Here is a 25026-nt window from a genome sequence, read left to right as displayed (position 1 = left end):
TTCTAGCTCTGTCCTTTACTGGATCTGTGACCTCAGGCAAATTGCTTCAGTTTCCTCATTCTGAAATGGCAAATAAATTCCCTGTGTGATTGTGGCACAGAATAGAAATAATGGATGTAAAGTGGTTCTTTCTGCCTGATATGTATTAGATGCACAATAAATGAGAGCTATTTATTATTTTAGTATTTATAGGCTACTCATCTATAAGCCACTCACTAAAATATGAATATGCCTCCTAGAAGGAATAACACACTCCATTTATTAATTGAACTGGCTTTCACCTAGGAAAACAAATAGGTTCTAAGGTAAGAGACAAAGAGAGAGGGTGTTGGGGGAAGTGGCTTAGGGAAATGGGCAGAGATGGCAGGAAAATAGAATCCAGATGGACAGCTGCAGTTGAGATTCTTGGGTAGCCAGGAGATAACAGAAGAGCTCTGGAAGCCTGGGAAGGGGTGGTGATCAAATTGAGTGTCACCCACAGACTATACTGGAAATAGTCACCTATCACGAAGAGGGAACTAATGGTATCCAAGTTGATGGTGGTGGGGACAGAAGCAGATCAGGCCACAGAATTCCTGGTCTTGGGAAAGGTCCTTCATTACTGTTGTAGCTCATGAAAGCTTCCCCCCGAACCCCACTATTCTCCGATGCCTCCAGCTGCAGCAGAAGGGGGCTCAGTCGGAAACAAATTAGACATTTCTTAAAACACTGTATGAAGACCAAATAAAAAACAGATAGCGCATATATTCTTTTAGCTGGTCGTTTGACCAATTGCTTGCTCATGGGAGACTGACTTTTGGAAAATTGAGTGAAAGGCAGAACTTAAAGGACTCTTTCTCATTCCATCTATATCAACTCTCCTTTTTTGTGTTTTATTTATAGAGTAAATTCTGTGAGACTATATATATATATATATATATATTGGTCTCAGTCTCCAGCTTCAAGCACAAAGCTAAAAACCTTGTAATTTTGTAAGTGATAAGAGTAATAGAAACATTTGTTCTAACATTTGGTCTTTGACACCAGGTCCTGATACAGAGTTCCTAAATTCCTTGGAATTTAGGAATGTCATTTGCTCTAATGAGGTAATTCTTGGTGGGCTTCTAAATAGCTTCAGGATGGGGGTTGGTCTCCAGAATGACCAAGCCGTGATTAGAAGATTGGGACTTTCAGGTCTACCCCTCATCCAGTAGGAAGAAGAGAGAAGCTGGAGATTAAGATAATGATGTAAATGCCTACACAATGAAGCCTCCATAAAAATTCCCCAAATTACCAGGTTTGGAGAGCTTTTCTCGGTTGGTAAACAACTTTATATGCCAGTAGGGTGGCACAACTCAACATCACAGGAACAAAAACTCCTGAGCTCAGGGCTTTTCTAGATCTCACTTTATAGATCTCTTCATTTGGCTATTTATTCATATTCTTTATTGTAACCTTGATAATAAACCAGTAAATGTAACTAGGTGTTTCACTGAGTTCTATAAGCCATTCTAGCAAATTACCAAACCCGGGGAGAGGTCATGGGAGTCTCTATTTAAAGCCAATTGAACAAAAGTACAAGTGACAACCTACAACTTGCAATTGGTGTCTGAAGTTGAGGCGATCTTTTGAGTTTGAGCCCTTCACCTGTGGGATACACACTAATTCCAGGTAAATAGTGTCAGAATTTAATTGAATTGTAGGATACCTAGCTCATGTCAGAGAATTGTTTGATGTATGGAAAGCACACACATCTGGTGTCAGAAGTATTGTGTGGTAGTTGTGTGATCATAAAGGGGAAACACAAGAGTGTTTTTCTTGGATTCCCTTTTCCCTGTACCTGGGACACTATATTAGGGAATGTTGTATGTGGTGCTTCAACTTTGGGGTTTTATTTTTTTTAAGTAATCTCTATACCCAACATGAGGCTTGAACTCACAATCCCAAAATCAAGAATTCACATGCTCTACCAACTGAGCCAGCCAGGCACCCCTGTGTGGTGCTTCAAATTTGAAGAAAATTATTTCTTTTTATCATAGTGAGGTACAAAAAAAGGCATTTCACTAGAAGAGTTGACCACCATTGATATGTGATTATTTTTTATGAGCTATACTCTGAGTCAAGCCTGCTGGAAGCCTTCCATCCCTCCCTCCCTCACCTTTCCAAAACCCTGAATTTTCCATCTAGTAGCCCATCAGAAATTCTCTGGAATTGGCCTAGAATAAAGAAGTGGATGATTTACTGGTTATACGGAACATTCATCCTGGAGAGTGGGGGTGGTAGCACCTTGCTGCCTTCCTATGTCAAAGCAAAAATATCTAGAGGATTGAGAGTTTGCTGGACCTAGTGAGCAACTTACTGGTGAATTATCTGTGTTCTCACTCTAGTTTCTTCCTGAGTTGGATCCACAAACAGATTTATTTGCTTCCTATGCATTTTTTAACTGAGTGATAAATTTAAAGAGCATTTTAAAGAACACCTGCCATGTTTTATCAAGGGGCTTTAATGCCTCTTAAGAACAAACTCAATCCCAGAAAAACCTCACAAGCAAAGGAACAGCCAAGGGAATGCAGCAGCCATCTGGAATGCCTGACCAAAGCAGGAGATATGCCCAGTTGTAGTACAGTAAGTGTGAAGTCTTTTTTTTTTTTTAAACTTGGCCTAGAATGTTGATTTAATTACATTTAAAATAAGAGAAAGAAAAATAGTTTAAGATGTAATGTTCTCCTCTTGTAATTGAGGGAAACAGGCCATTTTAAGGAAGCATCTTACCAAGACCATTCAGAGAATTAAGTTGGTTGACCAGAAGAATACAAACAGAATTACCTAGAATATAACTCGATGCATTAGGATTCTACTAATTATTATTTATAGCAGTTCTGGGCATTGTTATACTTACTCCTCATCACAAATGTGCCAAATGGGCATTGAAATTCCTATTATTTAGATGAAAAAAAATAAATAAAATATATCAAGTATTGACCTAAGTTTATAAAACCAATGAATGGAAGAACTTGAATTTGAACCTAAATTTTTTTCTTCTCTCATAATATCACACTGCCTTCTTACTTGCTTATTCTTTATTTCACACAAAGTAATTGTTGTTTTGTTATTAACCATGTATCTAATTATTCAACATTCACTTAGCCAACATTTGTTGGAAACTTCCTGTTTTCCAGGGATTATAGGGGATACAACAATTCATAAGGCAAAGCCCCTCATCTCAGAGTTTATAGTCTGGAAGGGAAATAATTGCAACACGAGGCAGAATGTAAAATCTGCCAAAAGAAAAGTATGTGTCTCTGCTTCTCTATTCCTCCTTCCCACAGATAATCAATAATTAATCCCACTTTGTATTTTGCTCATACCTGCCTTCCAAGCAGACCAAATGCTTTGCATATATTATCTTGTCAACACTCCCAATAGTAGAACAGCTTCATAGTTCAATTCCAAACAGCCATCGCTTTGTAAAACTGTGAGCAGCTAATCTCATCCTTTCTCCTGTCAGAGCAGTGACACGGTGTCTCACAATAGCATCAGTACTCTCAAGTACATTGCACCAGCACTGGGCATCACACACCTCAGTTTTACTTAGATCTGCATGGGCACACAGTCCAATTTTCCTTTTGTAGATTATGGACTGACAACCCAGTCAGTAGGGCAGTAGTAGGGGAGAAAAAAGAAAGAATGAAGACATTTAATACCATTTGGCCAGCAGCAGAAAGCAAACCCCAGAGGGAAGTTAAGGGTCGAGGCTAACATCTGAATGCTGAGTTATAATGAAAGTGACCATTTATGATGCCATATGCCTTACTTTTCATTATCTCACTTCACCCCTGCATTTCCCCCACTCAGAAGGGTTATACTTCCTGTGGCCAAGCGCTCTTATTGTTTCCATTTCCTTACAGGTGAAGGAAATGGAACTCAGATAGGTAAAGTAACTTGACTTAGGCCAGGTAGTTAGTCTAAAATGAGCCAGGAGTTCAGTCACAAATCTGTTTCTTTAAAGCTCAGGTCCCAACAACTATGTTATGCCCCTTCCCGGCATTGGGTGAATCAAGGAAAGCTGCGTATGTAGAGCTTGGATGCCTGGAAGGGCTGTGTCAAGACCAGGAGGACAGGAATTGAGAAACACACAGGTTTAAGGTGAAGTCATGAATAGCGTAACAGTGAGAACTCGAATGAAATGATGAAAGCCCTACTCGAGCTATCTTAAACCATAGAGGAACTTTTTGGCTCAGGGAACCAAGCTATGGCAATAATGGGAGAAAGGTCCTATGGTCTTTATCTAGAGAAGTGAAGGCCTCAGGGCTCTGTCTCCTCATACTTTAGTTCTGCTTCTCTCTTTTCACTCATTAGCACAAGCTCTCCCCATGAGGCTGCAACCACGTCTATATGCTGTCTCAGGATTTTCTCTTTATAGCTCTATGACTTGTGAGAAAAGAGCTGTTCCCATTAATTTTAGTTAGGAAAATTTATGATTGGTTTTGCCTAGATTCACCTCCCAGTGGCTAGGGTTACCATATAGGGTGACACTCTGATTGGAATCTTACCCTAACCAACCAGACGGTGGGAATTTTCTCTCTTAGAAAAAGAAGAAAAAGAGATCTTTGACTGACAGTAACATATGCCCCCTACAAGGAAAAACCAGATAAGCCATCAGAATAACAGACATAAGAAACTAGCCGTGGATAGAAAATACACCTTAAAATCAAGATTTTTTCCTGCCTAATAAAGCTTCCTGCTGCCAGAAGAGGTTCCATGCCAACCCAGGATCTACATCATAGAATCACAGAATCCTTCCTTCTCCTGTCTCTCCCCATGGCACACTAGGATCCATCCACATTGTTCTTTTTTTAGACACTTTTTGTAAGTATGAAGCTCATTTCTTCTTAGGCTATACTATCTGTTCCTTTGTTTGCAACAATTTTGCCCAGTTTTTGAGTTCTCAACTCACATGTCACCTCCTGATACAGGACATCCCAAACTACCTTTTTGTTATAAGGCCAGTTTTATCTTGTTATAGGACATAACACCACTGACATTCTTATTCCCCTCTTTTCTCCTCTCCTCTCTTTTAGTTTTCCTAAAACATGAGTTCTCTGGCAGCAAAGACCTTTTCTGTCATCCTGCCCATTGTAATGCCAGCACCTACAGTAGTGTCTCACATACTGTGTAGATCCTTAATACATATTTGTTGAATAATTGATGAATCCTAGACTTAGAAGGCACTACAGCATTTAACTTGGTGATTTGTACATAAGTGGTGCTTCAAACATGGTTCTGGTTTGGTTCTGGTTCTGAATAAATGAAAAATAGGAGAATCCAGGAAACCTATATTTTTCAAACTGTGATGGGAATTTGCTGAATTTGAATAGCATAAGCAGGACTTCAGATCTTCTCACCAGGGTTGAATGGCAAACATCCACAGGTGTCTGAGCTACATGAATGATGCTTTGCAAATGACTGGCTTCTTATGTGGCTATTCATTTATTGAGCAATGTCATATGGTAGACATCATGCCAACTGCTTTACTTAGTATAGCTCCAATTTTGAGAGTCAAAGTAGTAGGTAACTGGCCGAGAGCCCAAAGGTTTATAAAAGGCAGAACTGATGGGCACCTGGGTGGCTCAGTGGTTGAGCATCTGCCTTTGGCTCAGGTGGTGATCCCAGAGTTCTGGGATTGAGTCCTGCATTAGGCTCCCCCAGGAAACCTGCTTCTTCTGCCTATGTCTCTGCCTCTCTCTCTGCGTCTCTCATGAATAAATGAATAAAATCTTTTAAATAATTAAAAATCAAAAAATAAAAGGCAGAAATGGAAGTGTTTCACATGTGATCTAGCAGATCAAGAAGATTGTTTGATCAGGTCTTATAGTTGAGACATACCTACACAAACCCATCTCATTTTTTCTATGCTTGGCATGTGGATGAACAGATGAACCTCTATTCATGCTTGTCCCACAGGTTTTTGTCTCTTAGGACGTGGTTTAAAAATACGGTCCTCAGAAGCACATCATTATGTCCTGAGGACATATTAGAAATGCAAACTCTCAGGCTTCATTCTTGATCTACTGAATCAGAAACGCTGGGGGTGGGCCCAGCAATCTGTCTTAACAAGCCCTCCAGGAGATTCTGGTTCATTGCTTTGGGGCATCATTTGAGAGGTCAGGTAATTTCATCTGAAAGTACCTAAGTGTCAGTGGAGAATTCTACAGCTCAGTACTGGGAATAAAAAATGCGGGTAGAATGATGAACTGTCCTGGTTTGTCCAGAACTCAAGGGGTTCCCAGGATGCGGGATTTTCAGTTTCAAAATTAGGACATTCCTGGGCAAACTGGGATGAGTTGCTTACTGTGTTAGATTTTTTTTATTGCTACCATAACAAATTTACCACAAACTTATAGCTTAAAACAATGCATTTTTTATCTTGCAGTTCTATAGAACAGAATTCCCATGTGGGTCTCACTGGGCTGAAATCAAAGTATAGCAGGACTGTGTTTCCTTCTGGAGGTGTGACCTGGATTCACACCTGGTGGAGGTGTGAGAATCCATTTCATTGCTTCCTGCCGTTTCTAGAGACCCTCCCTGTTCCTCTGTCTTCAAAGCCAGCAATGTTGCATTTCTGTGACCGTTGTGTAGCCACATGTCTCTGGCTGTAGCCAGAAGTTCTCTGATTTTAAGGACCCATGTGATTAGGGAGGGCCCACCTCAAGATCCTCACATTTGCAAAGCCCCTTTGCTGTGCAAGGTAACATATTCACAGGCATTCCAGAGAACAGGATTTAGACATTTTGGGGAGGCCATTACTTTGTCTATCACAGTTACCATACCTGGAAGCCAATTTTCAGCAGTAAATACAGAATTTTCCGTACTAAAACCAGTAGAGTCCTAGGTAGAGCTAGTATAAGTTGGTCCCTTCACTGGGGTGAGAGACCAGAGAAGAGCCATCTTGCTGTGGTGGTGGCCGCAAGGTGCAGTGAAGGAAGAGGCTCTGAGCTAGGCAGAAATCAAAAGCTAGGCACATCTGTTTTTTCGAGTTGCCTGTTCTCCAGTTTTGTGTAACCCGATTCCTACTTTTGCTTTTTCATGCTTGTGACATGATCTCCCATCTGTAGATATCTTTCTGTGTGTCGAGTATAACCATACTAATTTATTATTAGTCACTAACCATGGGTAATTCACTGTTGCTTATAAAATGCTACATTAACTACTGCTACCATTTAGTTATCAAGTTTTGATGGTAGCGAAAACAAATCACGACTTTAATTGTCTGAATCTGGCTCTGTGTGTGTGATCAGCATGTGATCAAGGCCTTGCTGAGTCCTACCGAGAACCGGTGAAAGACATTCCCGGGGATGCGGGCTGTAGTAGTAGCTCTTGCAGGGAAGTAATGTTCCATGAGTATTTTATTGTGTATGGCATATAGTAAGGGTTTCTTTATCCCATGTAAGTATCTGACTGTCTCTAGGTCTGCCCTCTCTTTAGATGAAATGCCACCAAACAAAATGCCTTCTAAAATAGCGAGAAATAGATGCATATATAGAGCATTGGTTATGCTGCTCAAGTTTTGTGAATTGAATATAAGCATGGATATATGAAACCAACAAGTGTCCCTCTTCTTAATGGTGATCAGGGGATCCCTGGGTGGCTCAGCAGTTTAGCGCCTGCCTTCAGCCCCAGGCATGATCTTGGAGACCTGGGATCGAGTCCGGCAATGGGCTCCTTGAGTGGAGCCTGCTTCTCCCTCCGCTTGTGTCTCTGCCTCTCTCTGTGTGTGTCTCTCATGAATAAATAAATAAAATCTTTAAAAAAATTTTTTTAAAAATGGTGATCAGAAGACTGGGAATGGAAGGGGAGTGAGGGCTTTGCCCACGTGATGTCAAGGGGTATGGTTTTAACTTTACATTATGATGGAGATGCTTGTCTATAAAGGAGAGGCCATGGTCCTGGGAATGAAGATAGACATGCCGGTATTCAAATCCCAAGTCCATTTCCTATTAGCTGTGTGACCTAAGGGACATTTCTTATCTTTGTAAGTTTTATTTTTCTCAGCTTTAAAAAAAAAGGATAATGATACCTTATATTTGTTGTGAAGATTAAATAATAACATTATGCGTTAAGTGTCTGGTACAGAGTTGGCACAAGTAAATGGCAATTATTAACATTATTGGTTCATTCTTCAAAGATATCTCCAATAATAGTTGAGGGTTTGTAAAGGTGTTTTAGTGGAGTAGAAGCTATTTTCACTCCTTGAAAGGCCATTCATTCAATATGCTTTCTATTCTGTGTCAGAATAGAAACAGATGGTATACAAATTAATAAACTAATAATCTGTATCTTCCAGCAACCATAATCTTCCTGGAGAGATGACACTTGCTTTAACTGGAGGAATCAATTAGTGACATTTGGAGGAGAGAGCATGCTATACTTTAAGAACAGCATGAGCTGAACCAAAGCACAGAGGTAAGATGCAACCCTGGTCTGTGTTGGGAATTACATGTAGTTTGGTATTGCTGCAATGTGAGCGTATTAGGAAGGAAGTGGTCAGAGTTGTGGCTGAAGATTCCAGCTGAAGCATGAAAGAGCTCCATGATGTCAGGGAGCTTGGCCATTATCTGTGCATAGTGGGGATCCATTGATGGTTTTAAGTGGGGAATGATGTGATCTAATTAAGATTTTTAAAATATAACTCCAGCCAGCCTATGGGGGAGGGATTAAAGGAGAGGAAGGGTGAAAGAGAAATCGGAGCTATCAGTTAAGAGGCTCTAACAGTGTTGGTATCTGCAACTAAGCTATCTCATGAGACTTCAACTAGAGAACTGAAAGACAGTGTGAGCAGAGTTAAGGGAACTACCAAGACTGTGAGAGAATGCCAGAGCTAGCAACAGTGGGAACCATTACCAGCCCCTGGCATGAAGGGTCAAGGGAAGGGAATGGTGAGAAGCTATGGAGAAAAAGCACCGTGATAGGAGTTGTAGGAGTTGGGTTCCCCAGAAGTTGACCCTAGAGGAGGGTTCCAGGAAGAACTAGTCAAGAAGCAGGAGGAAGAAGCCATGTTTAGGTACTATTTCATCAGCATCTGATGGAAGAAAAATGCTATCCCATGAGTTAGGAGTTAGAAGGTCTGGTGCCAGGTCTTTTGCCACTTATACCACTCAAAGTCCCCGGCTTTTAGTTTGATCATCTATAAAATAGGGAAAGTTCATTCTTACATAGCCAATGTGGGAATGAAATAAGGAAGTATGAGGGTTTTGTAAGGGAGTAGGCCAATATAAAGTACTAGGACATAGAAAAATCGGAGATAATTTATTTAACCTGACTGATCTGGGGAATGTGAGTTCAGACCTGGAGCCATACATAGGGGCTGGTCTTAGGTTTTTTGGACCTGATGTAAGCAGTCTTTGAATTAGTTCCTGGACACTAATGGCTATCTTTTTAGGATGAATAGAAAAGATCCTGCCAAATGAATTTTTAACTTTTTTTAATGGTGGTTAATTTGGATAAATTTATTTAAAACTTAAAATTTAAATATTTTTTAAAAAATTTTAAAAATTTAAAAGATGGCATATAGGTGCAAATTACTGTGACTATTATATTTTTAAAAGGCAAATGTATCTGATATTGAGTCATTGTCACCATATGGGGGCTGTTGGTCAACAATGGGGCTGTTGGTCTGTTATTTTGCTGTTGGAATTCTGGCAATATATCTCAAATGAATAGAATTGCTACCATCTAAAATGATTTCAAAATCTAATCATTATCATTATCACTATTTTATATTTCCCTAAAGTTTTCTATAAACATCTGGGTTATAGAATAGTTTCTCACTAAATGATAACATCCAAGACCCTGTGAGACAGTTGTAAGACTTTTTGATGTAGAAGACCCTCTCATTATCTGGATGTTGAGGAGACAGGCAGCATAGCAAGGAAGGTGTTGGGGCATCTGATTCCATTGTGATCGACACACAAGTTACTTCCTCCGATGACAGCAGGAAATACTGGTAACCTTGGCAACACGGGTGGCCCTTCCCATCCTTTTTAAATTGAAATAGCTGTTGCTAGGATACATCCTAAAGCAAAAAGGGGGGAAGGGGGGGAGCAAGAGAATGAGAGAAATGCGAATGGGAGGGGGAGAGAGGATCAAAGAGGAGGAGAGAAAATAAGAAAGAGAATGAAAAAGGAGGTTAAAAGGAAAATGGAATTTAAGGCTAGGCTTCTGGATGTGAAAGAGGCTGTTGAATTATTGCCAAAATTAGAGAACATGGAGTGGGGGTAAAAGTAGAATGGTAGTTCCTGACTTACTGAAAATCAATAATTCATACTTCATTTTGACTTTGACTTCTCTCAAGCAAGCTACTTATCCTTGATGTGGGTGTTTTCATATTGCCTCAGAAGGGAAATGTTTATCAGCTTTCTTGCCTTTACCCAAACCTCCATCAGCATTCTTCCTTCTGATGCCTCACTTGTCCAGTAAGCCTGAAATGAAATAGCTGCAGAGAATAGTGTTCTGTTAAAATTCAGTGAATGCTCCTCTGTCAGGAGGGCACAGGCAAAGTTTCTCTGGTGTCCAGAGGAAGGCACAACCCCACCATCCATGCATCTGCCCTTGCAATCTCCTTTCCTTCCATGCACATGCTTCGAAAGAGGGTGAAAACAAAGAGTTGCAGCAGCTGTCAACCTCTGAGTTCAGGGGAAAGGTCATGCTTGCTCTGGGTGATTGTAGCTTTTTGTAGCAGGAGAGTCACATCATGCCAGACTTACAAACGAGGAGAACCAGCAGCTGAGCGGTCCCTTCCTCTCTATTGTGGTGTGGAAAACAGTCACCCTGGGAACATGCATTTCCAGATAAGAGTAGGTTAAACCAAGATGGAGCCATAAAGTCAGTGGCTTTGAAATCTTGGTTGTCTTGCTAGAGTTGAAGGATTTTGTACACTCTGTTCACCATGGCATCTTTAGTACCTAGATGAGTGCCGGGAACACGGTAGGTGCTCAATAAGTGCTATTGAGTGAACAAAAAGAAACCACTTGCCACAGTCACCTCACTGTTCCCAATCTTAGTTTGAGGAATGCCCATCCCCTTTGACTGGGTCAAAGCTGAGGAGATAGAATGAGATTTTTTTCCCCTGGTATTGTCAGCAATGAACTTTCCACTCTCTTCCCGCTGGACATGGGTGAGAAAAGATGTGGTGTCTGGTTCTGCTACAGCCATTTGTGAGCATGGTAGCGTAAAACAAGAGCTAATCCTAAGGAAACAGAGCCAAGAGGGGAGGACTCTGACTCTCTGCCCAGAGGACTGCCTTCAATGTCCCCTAAAGCTGCACGCTCTTCAAATGTAACAGAGATCGGTGTTTTCCACACTGCCCTGGGAGCCACAGGTGAATAGAGATGCTGAGATGCCCCTTTCCTGGTGCAGTATCTCACTTTGCCACCTGAGCACTGAGTCAACGTTACTTGTGTTTTTCTGCTTTCAGAAACCAAATTTCTGAAAACCAAACATGAAACAATAAACTGTCTGTTTACTTCGTCTGGTAACTCCCTTCCACAGGAGTAACTCCCTTGATCCCTAGTGTTTCAGATCTGGCTGAGAAACAGTCTTCCCTCTTGCACCTCATTACTCCCACTCCATAGCTACTCCTGAATTCTTTGGATTTTTGCACGAACTTCCTTTTTAAATATATCTCCCACTAGCGCAAATCAATAAAACAAACACCAAGAAGCTTTCCACCAGCAATTTATGATAGTCCTTTAGATTACCTGAGTTTTAGGTAGGACTCAACCAGGACCCACTACCACAAATAAAATAGAAGAAATTCTAAAGGGCTTATCCATTGCCAACATTCTGTAGCTATGAACCTAATACATGATTTGTATGATCATTCTAAAATTTAAAACTCAATATTTTTTATGTCCCTGTTATCTGCTAGACACTGGCTACTGTCATCTTGGAACTTACAATTTAGTGGGAATGGGGATAGTTAGGCAGGAAAAAATGAACGAGATTTCAGTTCATGATATGTGCTACACTGAAGACAAAAACAGGGTGACGGGAAGTGTATCTGGGGTGAGAAAAGTCCATCGTACCTAGGGCAGCCAGAAGGCCTCTTGGAGGAAATGACAGGTGAACCAAGATCTAAGTGATGAGAAATAGTTGATTACATGAAGAGATCGAGGGAGGTTGTTCTAGATAGAGGAAGCCATGGTTGAAAACCCTACAGTGGAAATGAGCTTGGAGGGTTGCTTTTGGTTTTGTTTTTGTTTTTTAGAATTTATTTATTTATTTGAGAGAGAGAGAGAGAGAGAGAGAACACAAGCAAGAAAGGCATGGAGAGGGAGAGAGAATGTCAAGCAGATGCCATCCTCCATACAGAGCCCGATACAGGGCTTAATATCATGACCTTGAGTTCATGACCAAAACCAAAAGTCAAACGCTTGAAACTGTGCCACCCAGGTGTGCTGAGCTTGGGGTTTTAGAGAAAATTAACAGAAAGATTAACGTGACTGAAACAAGGAAGATAGAGAGTTCTAGAAAGGACAAAGTCACATAGGGTCTTGAAGACTGTGAGGGGGAGCTTGGAAGCCAGTATAAAGCAAGGGAGCATAAGGTGATTTTTAAAACAATTATCCTGTTTCTTTGTAGAGAGGATACAAGCAAAGTGATGGACAGGAGCTAATGCAGCAGTAGAGTCAAAAGGTGCTGGTAGCTTGGATTAAGGTGAGGCAGTTAGAGAGCTTGGATATAGGCAGTGGCAAAAGGAGGCAGAACCAAGGACAACAGCTAGGTTTGGGGCCTTGCTACTGGGTGAATGAGGATATTGTACTGAGGAAAGACATGGAATATAATATTTGAGAGGGTCGAGAGTTTCATTTGGATCTAATACGTTTATGTAGGAAGTTGAATACATTAGGTTATAATGCAGAGAAGGAGTCAGAACTAGAGATGTAGACTGTGGAATAATTGGGCTGTAGGTGGTATTTTAATTATACAGCCAGAAAAGATCACCTGGGAGAATGGAGACACAGAAGTGCAGAGGGCCAAAGAACTTCCACATTTAGAGGAGGCCAAGCAAGCAGAGGATGAAGTGCCAGCAAATAGGAATCTAATAAAGAAAAGCCATAAAGTTGGTGGAAAACAAGAGAGGCTGATATCAAACAGTCAGAGAAGGGAACAGTAACTGCATCGGCTGCTGCCCAGAGCTCAAGTTAGCTATGGAAGAGATTTAACCGTTGGCTTTGAAAACTTTGGTGACCTTAGCAGGAAGGGTTTCAAAGCAGTGGTGGGTTGAAAATTAGACTGCACTGAATTGAAAACTGAGAGGTAGCAATAAGGAGAGATAGCAAGCAAGGGGAATTCTTTTAAGAAGTTTGTACAAAGAAGAAAAGAAATGATGTAGCATCTGGAAGGGGATTTGGATTCAAGACAAAGTCTCCTACTTACAAAGATCAGAGATATGAGAGTACTTTTGAACATACAATGGAATGATCTCACATGAGCCTTCCAGCACCTGGCCCCAATTCAAAGGGCCTGGATGCACAAAACTGTAGGTGGGTCCTCTCTGAGAACCTCGCAGAGGCCCAAAGATCCCAGTTTCAGTAGCGTGCCCCAGGAAGCTTATCTGTTTTCACTTGTTGCCTCACTCTTACAACTCTGAGTCAATGCTGGATCCAGCTCTCCTGTCAAACTGCTCATGCAATATTAGTTTTAGCTTTCAAATCGAAGAGGACAAAGCTTTCCTGGGTGGTTAATAACTAAGAAGAGAGAAATTAAATTTGGCCTAATATTATTATTTAAAAATAAAATCAAATAGAAGAAAAATTATGAGAAAAACAACCTCTGCTGAAGCAACCCTGTCCATTTTATGTTTCTATTCCTCATTATTTTGGAATAAAAATAGTTTACCCTTTTTTTGTTACGGGATCTGGCCAGATTCCAGCAAATAGGAATGAGGAAATTTGGGAAATGAGGAAAATGGTCTGGAGCTGGGATTTGACGCTGTCCCTGTAACAAGAGTATACACTAAGTTTTAATGCTTTTTGAAGGTAAAAATAGAGCTTCTGACTTAAAAAGTTACCTTCTAGGAGAGAATGGGAGTTAACTTAGAGGCAGACTATCCTTTGTTCTGGAAAGAGCTATCCTTTATAGATTCCTAGTTTAGAAGAAACCCTTCAAGGAAAAGGAGAAATGTCTATATGGATAGTACCGTTCTTACCCAGTTGTTGTTTTTAATTATTTGGATTGGTCATGTAAACATGTATTTATTTGCTTTACATGTCCCTGAGTCTTGGGTTAAGGTTGAGATGGGTGGTGACCATGTAGAATTGTGTTTTCTGTAGTATGATCATTGGATCCCTCACATCAGCCTCTCTAGGGAGTTGGCTACAAATGCAGTCCTGGATGCCCCTGCAGACCTATTGGATTAAAAGCTTTGTAGGTGGGTCCACAAATATGAATATTCAGCAAACTCTCCAGGTGATTCTTATCGGTTGTGTGCTCCTAAATGTTTAACTCTTTGCTTTTGGGGTAGGGTGAAGGGAAAAGCCTTGATTTATATTACTTGCCAATTTCTCCTCCTCTACTCCAAAAAGAGAGGTTAGAATAATAAAAAAGAAAACCTGATGGAAATAAAGGGGAGTTTGGTGTCTATTTTCTTTTTCTCTTTTATCAAGGACTATTTTCACTACTCTGTAGTTCAGCCTCACAGCTGACATTTATATTTAGCAAGCTCTGCTTTCACCTTGCCTCCTCTTTTCCTCAGAAAACAGATAAATCTTTCTGTTTGATAGTTGCTGCCAGTCACGTCCCTCCTCTTTCCCTTCTCCCTCCAGCCAATCCATCTCTTTTCACTGCATCTATCCCTTCCCCTATAGCACTATTTGGATACCCACTCTTTGTCATCTATTTTGTATTTGTAGTTTTGTCTTGAACACAACAAAGCTGGGATTTCCAGGGCTGCTTCTCCACCTTCCCTCTTTGAAATATTTCATAAACATTATGAAAAAAAAGGAGGAAGGAGGCTCTAAGAAGGCAGGAAACCTAAAAGCTGATTAGACCCAGGAGAGAGAGGCTGCTGCCTTAGACTGGAAGCTCATCAGCTCATCTCTTCACTCCAGAGAGAAGTCATGGAAGATTCTTCATGCCCACCAGAGTGTCACACACATTGCCTCCTTCAACCTGAGGCTGACCTCAGAGGCAAGGTGCAATCTTATCACCCACCTCATCACCCTGTCACCTGATAATGCATCCCTGTCACATTCTTCTCAATAAACCTTATAATGTCTGCTCTTCTCAACACCTGGGGCCTAACCCCTGGGCAATCATCTCAGAAAGATGACCCTGAAGTTCCTTTCATTTGTTACAGGATTAACATGATACATCAGTGTCCTTTTCTTTTCCCAGTAGGTTATGAGTTTGGTGGTTACAGAGCCCAGTGGTATAGGGAGTTTAAGGATCTGAATTGTTTACCCTGACTCATCCTGCGGTGGAACTTCAACCAAAGAGCTTAACAGCTCAGCCTTCAGTTTTTCCAGCTATGAAAGACAAATAGTACATAATAAAGCTCCCTCCTACCATGCACACACACTTCTTTTATAGATATTTTTAAAGGATAAATAGCTATAGAAGTTTTGTCAGTTCAGGTTCAATTCTTTGGTTGACTTGAGAACAAAGCTAGAGATGGTTTAGTGTGCCGTGTAAAGGTTTCATGTTTTCAGAGAGCTCTATTGAAGTGCTTTGTGTGAATCATCCCTCTCATTCTTCCTAACAACCCTATGAGGGTTTTCTAGATGAGAAAACTAAGGTTCAGAGGATTCGAGGTAATATGGAGAGAACTAGAATTGAAACTCAGGTTACTGGCTTTTCCTAATGACTCTCAACTCAATGTCTCAGACATAAGTAACTTCATAGCAAGATCTTTCTCTTGAGCTCCAGACTTTATGTCCAAGTACCCATTGGGCATTGCTACACAGCAGCTGCAAGACAGAGGCTCTTTCTGACCTGGGAACTGCTTATGCGTATGGGCTTCTCGTATACCCCTCTCTCTCTCTCAGACTCTATGTTGAGCCCTACTGAACTACTTACAGTTTGGCAAAAACACATGCTGTGATAAATCCTGTGGTCTCCCGCATCTATCTTTCCTTTGGGATTAAGGCATACATTTCCACAGCTACCGGAAGTGCTGGCTATTGCCCACTGATAACCGAGAATTTCTAAAAGAATTGCCTTCTACCAAAGGGAATTGCCATACAGAAAGTTACATCTCCCTCCAGAAGCAGCCTGCATTTCATGACTGGTCAGTGCAGGGGTATAAAGCCCAAAAGTCAAAATGGACAACTCCGAAGGTCGTTCCAACTCAGAGCCTCTCCCATAGGATTGGCTGAGTCTTTGTTGGAACTGCCTTGCTACTCAAACTTTTCCCTCTACCCATTCCTGCTCTTCTTCCCCATTTAAAATTTTTTCTTCCTAAGAACCTTCTCCACAAATCTGTATTCATATTTCTCCTGCACAGTTTGTTTCCTGGGAAGTCTGACCTAGAACAATTGCTACCAGAATTGTCCTAGCAGCTTTAAAATGGGATTTGTGAACTATATTATCCTTTGGCTAACTGGAAATGAGAACGCCATTGCTGGTAGCAGGTGAAATTTTGATAACCCCTGGAATCTGGAGCATTGCAAAAGTTACACCTTTCATCAATGGTTAACTGGGATGGAACCTGAGAATGTACTGGCAGGTGTACTGTCTCAGGCAATTAGGAGGTTCTAGGAATGTAGTCAATATAGAGACCATGGAATCACATGGTTTTGACTGGATGCTCTCAGACATTAGAGAAAGGCAATGAAGGAGTGAGAGTGATTAATCTCAAATTTAGGGCAAAGTGAGAGAGCCAGAAGGCCTGAAGGTAGAAAAGCTGAGGGCCAACCCTAGAGTGTGATTTTGAGTATGACAGAGTTCCAGAGAAGATTAATTTGTCAACCTGGCAAAACTGCCTTACCAAGTTCATGGCCTTAATTGTCAAGGAGTGAGGTCTCAGATTTGGGATGGCATTATCTGGGTTGATACCCTTGGAAATCTTGAATCCTGTTTCCTCTGAACCCAGGGAAGTACCCTATTCCCTCCTAGTAAAAGTTATCATTTCTTTTTGCTTGTTAGATGGCAAAATAACATATATTCCCACACCTACCATACCGGCCCTCATCCATCTCCACCCTCCCTGTTGGCCACCAGACTCAACATAGCTCAAGACACAACATAGCTAGCTAGGGAAGTATCTAGTCTTTCTACTAGCAAAAGAAAGGAACTATACACTCAAAGAGCTGCAGGATCTGTATCAACAGTCCCAGAAAAGAAAGTATGGACTTGATCCTGAGGTTCTGGGTCAAGGTGGAGGATGTGAGAGAATGAGGGCAAAACAGAAGTATGGATAAAGGGGAATTTTTATGTAACATTCTCCATTGAAGGACTTAATACCCTGTCAAGGACTCGGAGACAGTGCTAACATGCAATTAGAATGGCTCTTAGAAGCTTGGAAAAAGCTTTGGTGCACACTAACTAAAAATACCAGAACTTTTCTGGCACATGATGGAAGAAGAGATCAAAAGGTTTAGAGAAGTGCTGGAGTGGGTGTATTATGCAAAGCAGAAAATCCATCTGCTAACCATGTTTCACTTAAGGGTCCACTTGCCATTCCATTTACCAGAGTGATAAAGGATGCACTAATGAGAGGGGCACCAGCATGAATCAGATACTCAGGGGTTGCTGTCCTCTGTAGGCAAGGGCTGATGGTGGAAGATGCTGGTATTGAACTGGGAACCCTTAGAACAATACAGAGCCTGGCAAAATAATAGGGGCCAGGTGGTGGCACTTTACTATCAAAAGCAAGGTAGTCACAATGATCATAATAAATGGCTAGTCTGCGTAATAGCCAGGGACGCCTGACCCACACAGGGCCAAGGAGATTGTTGATAGAACACAGTGTGCCACAGGCAGTCAACAAAGGTATGCTCAATGTATGCAATCAAAGGAGCCAGAGAGAGATAATCAGGAGGTTAAGAGAACTTATCCCAGTAAAAAACCAAAATTGCTTGTTCAGTTTCTGGAAACTGAGCCAATTCTCTCAGCCCTAGATCTTACCACTTAAAGGAAAAGTCAGATGTCCAGGAGGGAGAGACCTGCAACTCTTTATTAACCATAAGTGATAATGATTGCCTTAGTATCACTCCCAGGTACCTACGACTATTAGAATAATCATGCCTTGGAAAAAAATGGGAATATCCAGTTATTTTGAGTAGGTGTGTGGACAGGGTCTGAGTTACCAGTGCTACTATCCAGGGACCTAAAGGATCACGTGGCACCAATTAGAGTAGCAACATACAGGAGCCAATTAATAAGTGGAAACCTGGTCTAGTTCTATCTCACAGTGAGTTCACTAGTCCATCATCTCACTGCTTAATCATTTCTTTGGTTCCCAGATATAAAATTGTAATGGACATTAGTAGTTGGAAGAATTGCTAAATTGGTTCTTTGTCTTTGGAATGGCCTATCCCTCTTTCAGCAGGCCAAGATTACTTTTCAATCTTTGAGCAAATTAATGATTTCACGGGTGGCCTCATGTCCTCTATTTGAATTGTACTATGACTTCTACAGAAAAACAGGTGGGTCTTTGAAGACAAGAGTTGATTTCTGCAAACTCCATCAAGAAGTAGCCCCTAACTGCAACTGCTATGCTGTGTGTGGTATCTTTGCTAGAGCAGATTAACACAGCTTCAGATCCATAATATATAGCAATTAATCTGGCAATAGGATCTTTTCTATCCCTTTTAGGAAGAAGGATCAAAAGTAGTTTGTGTTCATGTGGACTGAACAGCCATATATGATGGTCTTGCCCCAGGCTATGTTAACTCTCTTGTCTTCTGGTATAATACAATCTAAAGGGACCTAGACTCTTTATTCTTCAGAATATTATCAGTCCACTCTATCAGTGACATGTCACTTGGACTACATGAAAAAGAAATAGCAAAAACATTGGAGGCCTCTGTAAGACACATGCACTCCAAAGGACTGGAGATAAACCTAATGAAATTCAGGGCTCTGACATGTATGTTTTTAAGGGCATAGGCATCTGGGACATGCCAGGATATTCCTTCTAAAGAAAAGGAGAGACTGATGCATCTCATATCTTTCACCCCTAAGAAAGAAGCACACTTTTAAGATCTCTTTGTTTCAACCTATTCACCAAGTGACACAGAAAGACAGCTAGCTTTGATTAAGGCCCAAAGCAAGAAAGAGCTCTACAGCAAGTCTGGCACAGATCATCCTGCAGAAATAATGGTAGGTATCTGATGGAAAAGATGTTGTTTGAGATTTGTGGTCAGCCCCAGTTGACAGATTGCAAAGTGGACTCCTAAGATTCTAGAGCAAAGCCATGGTATCTATATTAAACCTAGAGCTGGAGACCCAAATGTCATTTATAAAATAACTCTTGCCATGTACCTGGGACCCAGTAGAAAAAAGCAACCACAGAACACCAATTTACCATGTAGCCAGGACTGCCCATCATGACCTGGGATCTTTCAGACCCAGCAAGTCATAAAGTTAAGCTGAACCAATACAATGCATTGTAAGATGGAAGTGGGATATTGGATTGGGAATGAGCAAAGCCAGAAGGCGTAAGTAAGTTGCAGGTAGCACAGACCTCCATATCAACTACTGTTACAGTGACACCTCTCCCTCAGCTCACATCTATGGCCACATGTGAGTGGGGAGGAGGATGGCTAAGCAACTGACACAGGAAAAAAAGGACAAATCTGGTTAATTGGCTTTGTATGTGGGTTCAAGCTGAAAATATAGCTGCATTTCAGAGGTTCCCTGAGAGTCAGCAATATGGGGCAATCTTCCCACTGAGTACAGCTTCTGATGACCACAGCTGTTTCCCTACTTTTTAGGGGGCAGAGGAAGAAAGAAAGAAATAGCTGGAAGTAAGAATAAATAGGAACTTATAGGAAGTGACCTGTTTGGTTGGGGGATTGAAAGAAGAAAAATAAATCTTGGAAAAGGAGGTCTGGAGAAAAGGCATGTGCATCTGTCTATGGCATTTGAGATGAAGTTTGAATGTCTTTGTATCTCATGATAATGCCTAGTAAGAGCATTTACCAAGGAAGAGACACGAAGTAGCCAGGTAGACAAAATGACCTGACTAGTTGATGTCATCCAGCTTCTGTTATTGGCCATTCCAGTGCTGGCATAATGGATGCATGAGTGGACTTGTATTGTCACAAGGAATTGGCTCAATGGTATCCCTCCTCACTTACTAAGGCTGATCAAGCTACTGTCACTGCTAATTCTCCAGCCTGCCAGCAAAAGAGACCATGCTGAGTCTCTATGGGCATCATCCACAAAGGACATCAACCAGCTACTTGGTGATTTGTTGATTACATTAGAATCTTTTTGTCCTGGAAATTAATGATTCACTTCAACTATGAAAGACACATATTCAGGGATATATTTTTCCTTCCTACAGGGCCTCTTCTAGCATCACCATAAGGTTTACAAGAAAAAAAAAAAGAAGGTTTACAGGAATATTTGATCTATCCACACTATATACTGTATAGCATAGCTTCAGACCAAACAATGATGTTGCAGTAGTGGGCAATGACCATGTATCCGTTGGGCCTATTACATTCTGCACTAATTGGAAGTTGTAGGTCTGAGAGGTGATAGAATTGACTTTTGAAAGAGCAGCTGAGGTGTTGGCTTGCAGATGATAGTCTATGAGGATGGAGCACCATCTTTGAGGATGCAGTAACAAAGACCCTTATATGGCTCTGTTCCCCCAGTGGGTCCAGGATGACCCCACTTATCAGTCCTGGTGACTCAGTTGAGGAATGTATTATTCTCAAGCATGTGTTCATGGCCGTGTGGGTCTATACTAAGTCCTGGATCCTAAAGGAAGTCTTATTCTCTCTTTAAGGATCCCATTAAACTTTAAGCTATGACTACTACATGGTAACCTAAGTCTCCTCATGCCGAGTCTAACAAGCAAGGAAAGGAAGCACAATATGGGTAGAGGTCATTGATTGATCATTAAGAGGAGGTAAGGCTACACAATAGGGCAGTCTAATCTAACCACTTGATGATGTAGCTGTGCAAGGTTTCAGCCTTCTTGTCATGATGCAAACAAAAGGGATATTCCAGCTCCAAGCCTCGAGAGGTTTGAGCTCCCATAAATCTGTCAGTTTCTCCTTTTACCCAATTCTCTTCTCTCATTCTTTTACTGGTGGTTTTCTAAAAAGTACTCCCCAATAAATAACCCACATGCAAATATATATCTCTGAGTCTGTTTTCTAGGCAACTGAACCCGAGATAAGTCTCTTATTGCTTTCAGATTTTTCAACATGCTAATACCTCTGCTTGAAGTGCTCTTGTCTGGCTTTACCTAAGCCATTGATTTTCAATTCTTTCTTCCCATTACAATTATTTAATAGCTTAAAATATATATATAACAATGCTGAGGACCTATCTATCCCTAGAGCAATGAAATCAGAATCTCTGGGCATGGAGCCCTAACATCTATATTTTCCAAAGGCTCCCTTGATGCTTCTGATGGTTTAAAACTACTGATCTTACCAATGCTTGCTTATCTTTTGAATATCAACTAGAAGTTCTTCAAGATCTGATTCCTTGGGGATCCCTGGGTGGCTCAGTGGTTTAGTGCCTGCCTTCAACCCAGGATGTGATCCTGAAGACCCGGGATCAAGTCCCACATCAAGCTCCCAGCATGGAGCTTGCTTCTTCTTCTGCTTGTGTCTCTGTCTCTGTCTCTCTCTCTCTCTCTGTGTCTCTCATGAATAAATAAATAAAATCTTTTTAAAAAAAGATCTGATTCCCTAAGGTCCCGACACTTACTGCTTTCTGTGCTTGCCTCTGTTTGGAGATTTATCACATTCTATAATTACCTGCTTACTGATCATTCTTGCTTCCCTGATTATGAACTCCATGAAAGAGAGATTGTCTTAATCATTGCAGTAACCCCAAAGAATAGTCCTGTGTCTACCACATACTTTTTCTCATTACATATATGTTAAGTAAGTGAGATGTAGATTTGGGAGTCACTGGTGTTCAGATAGTAGCAAAAGCTGGGAATGAGGATGAGATTACTATGGAAAGGTGTTCAACTGTCAATCTTTTTTACATATGAAACCTCCTTCTTAAGGTTAATATTTTAATTACAACAGAAAATCCAACATATGTTTGAAACAATTAAAATACGTATGTGGGAAACTTAGTACACTTATTTTATCAGACAATATACATTTGGTTTCAAGGGTTACTTTTGATTATACAGAAGTCTGCTCAAGAATTTCTCTAGAGAGTAGGGACCAGGACAGAACTCTTGGAACATTGATATCTAAGAGTAGATGGAAAAAGAAACAGTTGCCAAGACAGAGAGAAGGATGGGCCAGAAATAAGTAAAGACCATTCAAAATGTTGCAGAAGCAAGGGAGGAGGGAATTTTAAGCTGCTAATGCCCAGAAAGGTTAGATAACAATAGATTTTGGCTAGGGATTTTACCTTTTAAGTTTTTTCCCTTACTCCAACCGCAGCCTTTTTGAGAGGAATGGGTTGCCAACACCCTAAGTTATGACCTTTAATCTTTAATATACAACTCTGCATATTGGAGCAATAAGATTCCCCCTCTTGCCTTTCTTGAGAATTTGAATTAGAAGATATAAGAGTGGGAGAGTTAACAGTAGAGGCCCAGCTCGAAGAAACTACATAGTGGACCATGAGGTAGAAGCTGGCAATAAAAGCAGAGGCCATGAGTAATTCAAAGACAAATCCATAGACCAGATAAATAAGCAAGCTCTGGGAGAGAAATTTGGAGTGGATGAGCAAAGAAGCAGAAGCCCAGTGAGAGACAGATTCATACAGTACATGAGAGGCGCAGCTGGTATGAAGCAGAGCTCCTTGTCGCTGCTCCTCCCTCTCCTCGTTCCAGTTCCGGTCAATGTCCTGGATGTCACAGCAAACTCCCTTCTTCTCCAGATAATATGAATGAGACCCTTTTATTTGTGATCAAAACAACCCAACTGACATAGCAGCCAGAGTAAGAACCCAAGTTTTATAGCTCCCAATCTAGCAATCTCTCCATTATATCTCTTTGTTTTGGTACCTACCTGGGCCTTGCTTCTCCACCTCCTGACCAATTTTCTCTAAACAACCTACCTTGGGTATAGGAGGAGGCAAAGAGTTCCCAAGTTATAATTCACAAAATCTATACTATGTATTATGCCTTCTGTTATTGATGACTCCCTCAAACACGGACCTTGTCAACGCTGGTTTACAAAGATTGACTTATCCCATAATGACTCTGCTGTTGCATAAACAAGTTATCAATCAACTTATTTGTGTATGATTGGATTTTATTTCCAACTTTATGTCTTATACATGTCTAAACTTGTTGAGTGAACCATTAGAGTTGGTGTTAATACTAAGAGTTGACTGGTAACTTATATAGAGGTCTGCACAAGAATCTCTCTAGAAGGAAAGTAAGAACCAGGACAAAGCCCTTGGAACATTGATGCATAAGAGTTAGTAGGAAAAGAAGAGGCTGTCAAGGACAGAGAGAAGGATGGGCCGGAGATAAGTACCAGTCAGCGTTCAACCAGAGAAGCAGAACCTACAGGAGATTATATCAAGAGATTTATTGCAGGAAATTGGTTTATACAATTTGGGGGGCTAGAGAGGGAAGTCTGAAATCCAGAGGGTGGGCTGAAAACCCCCAGGCATGAGCTGAAGGTGATGTCCACAGACAGAATTCCTTCTTCATTAGGGAATCTCAGCTCTGCTCTTAAGACATTTCAACTGTTAGAGTCAGACTTACCCAGATTATCTATGATAAACTCCCTTATTTAAAGTCAATTTATCCCCTCCTCTGAGGGAGCCATTGAGGAGCAGCAGTCATGGCTCTGTGGTACCCCATGGCCACAGGCCTCAAGAAGGGCCACAAGGTCACTAAGGATGTGAGCAAGCCTAGGCACAGCCACAGCCACCAGTGCCCGGCCAAGCATACTAAGTTCATGTGGGACATGACCCGAGAGATGTGCAGCTTCATGCCGTACGAGTAGCGAGCAGAGTGCCATGGAGCTTCTCAAAGTGTCCAAAGACAAGCAGGTCTTCAAGTTCATCAACAAAAGGGTGGGGACACACATCCATGTCAAAAGGAAGAGAGAATTGCTGAGCAGCATCCTGTCAGCCATGAAGAAAGCAGCAGCCAAGAAGAACTGAATCCCTCCCCTCTGTATGCATTAAAGCCTTTTTGAAACTTAAAAAAATGTAGTAAAATAAAGTCAACTTATTATAGGCTTTTATTACATCGACAAGATAAGATACCTTCACAGTATTGAATAACTGGGGATTGTAGTCTAGACAAGTTGACACTTATGAAAGGATCATCAGAAGCGTCTTGGATGAGGGCTATTATGTAGATGCAAAATGTTTTGCTATGAAAAAAAATAAAGCAATACTTTTACTTCTCTGAGTTTTGATTTTCTCTGGGAAAAGAATAAGGAAATTGGATTGATTGATTTTTTATATTTGACCAAAATGTATATTTTTATTCATACACCCATAATGCACTGTGCTAGACACACTCATTCATTTCATTGGCAATTCCTGTCAGTTCTGCCTTCAATATATATTGAGAATCCTTCTCAATCCTTCTCAATCTCAATCCTTCTCAATCCTTCTCTATGTACTGTGACCATCCTGACCCAAGTCACTATCTTCTCTTTTCTGGATTATTGTAATCATACCTTTAATTGGTTTTCCTGCCTCTCACCTAATCTCCATTAAAATTTAACCTCCAGATAGCACCTAGTGTAAAGTCTTCAAAAATCAAGACAGATCATATTATTCCTCAGGCTAAATCCTCCAAACAGGTCCTTCATCACCCAAAGTAAAAGTCCAAGGCCCTTCTATGGCCTGTGCATTCCTACCTAATCAGAGCCTACTACCACACTCTTGTCACCCAACTAGTTTACCTTCCTTTACTCT

General features: G+C 41.0%; 1 pseudogene; it reads left to right on the top strand.

Annotated features, from left to right (window-relative positions):
* Positions 1-23933: 23933 nt before the first annotated feature.
* On the top strand, positions 23934-24389 carry LOC144305149 (large ribosomal subunit protein eL36 pseudogene; annotated as a pseudogene).
* The last annotated feature ends 637 nt before the right edge of the window (positions 24390-25026 follow it).

Source organism: Canis aureus, chromosome 35 (assembly GCF_053574225.1).
Source record: "Canis aureus isolate CA01 chromosome 35, VMU_Caureus_v.1.0, whole genome shotgun sequence".
NCBI lineage: Eukaryota > Metazoa > Chordata > Mammalia > Carnivora > Canidae > Canis > Canis aureus.
The sequence above is the reverse complement of the archived record's forward strand: the minus strand, read 5'-3'. Positions and strand labels throughout refer to the sequence as shown.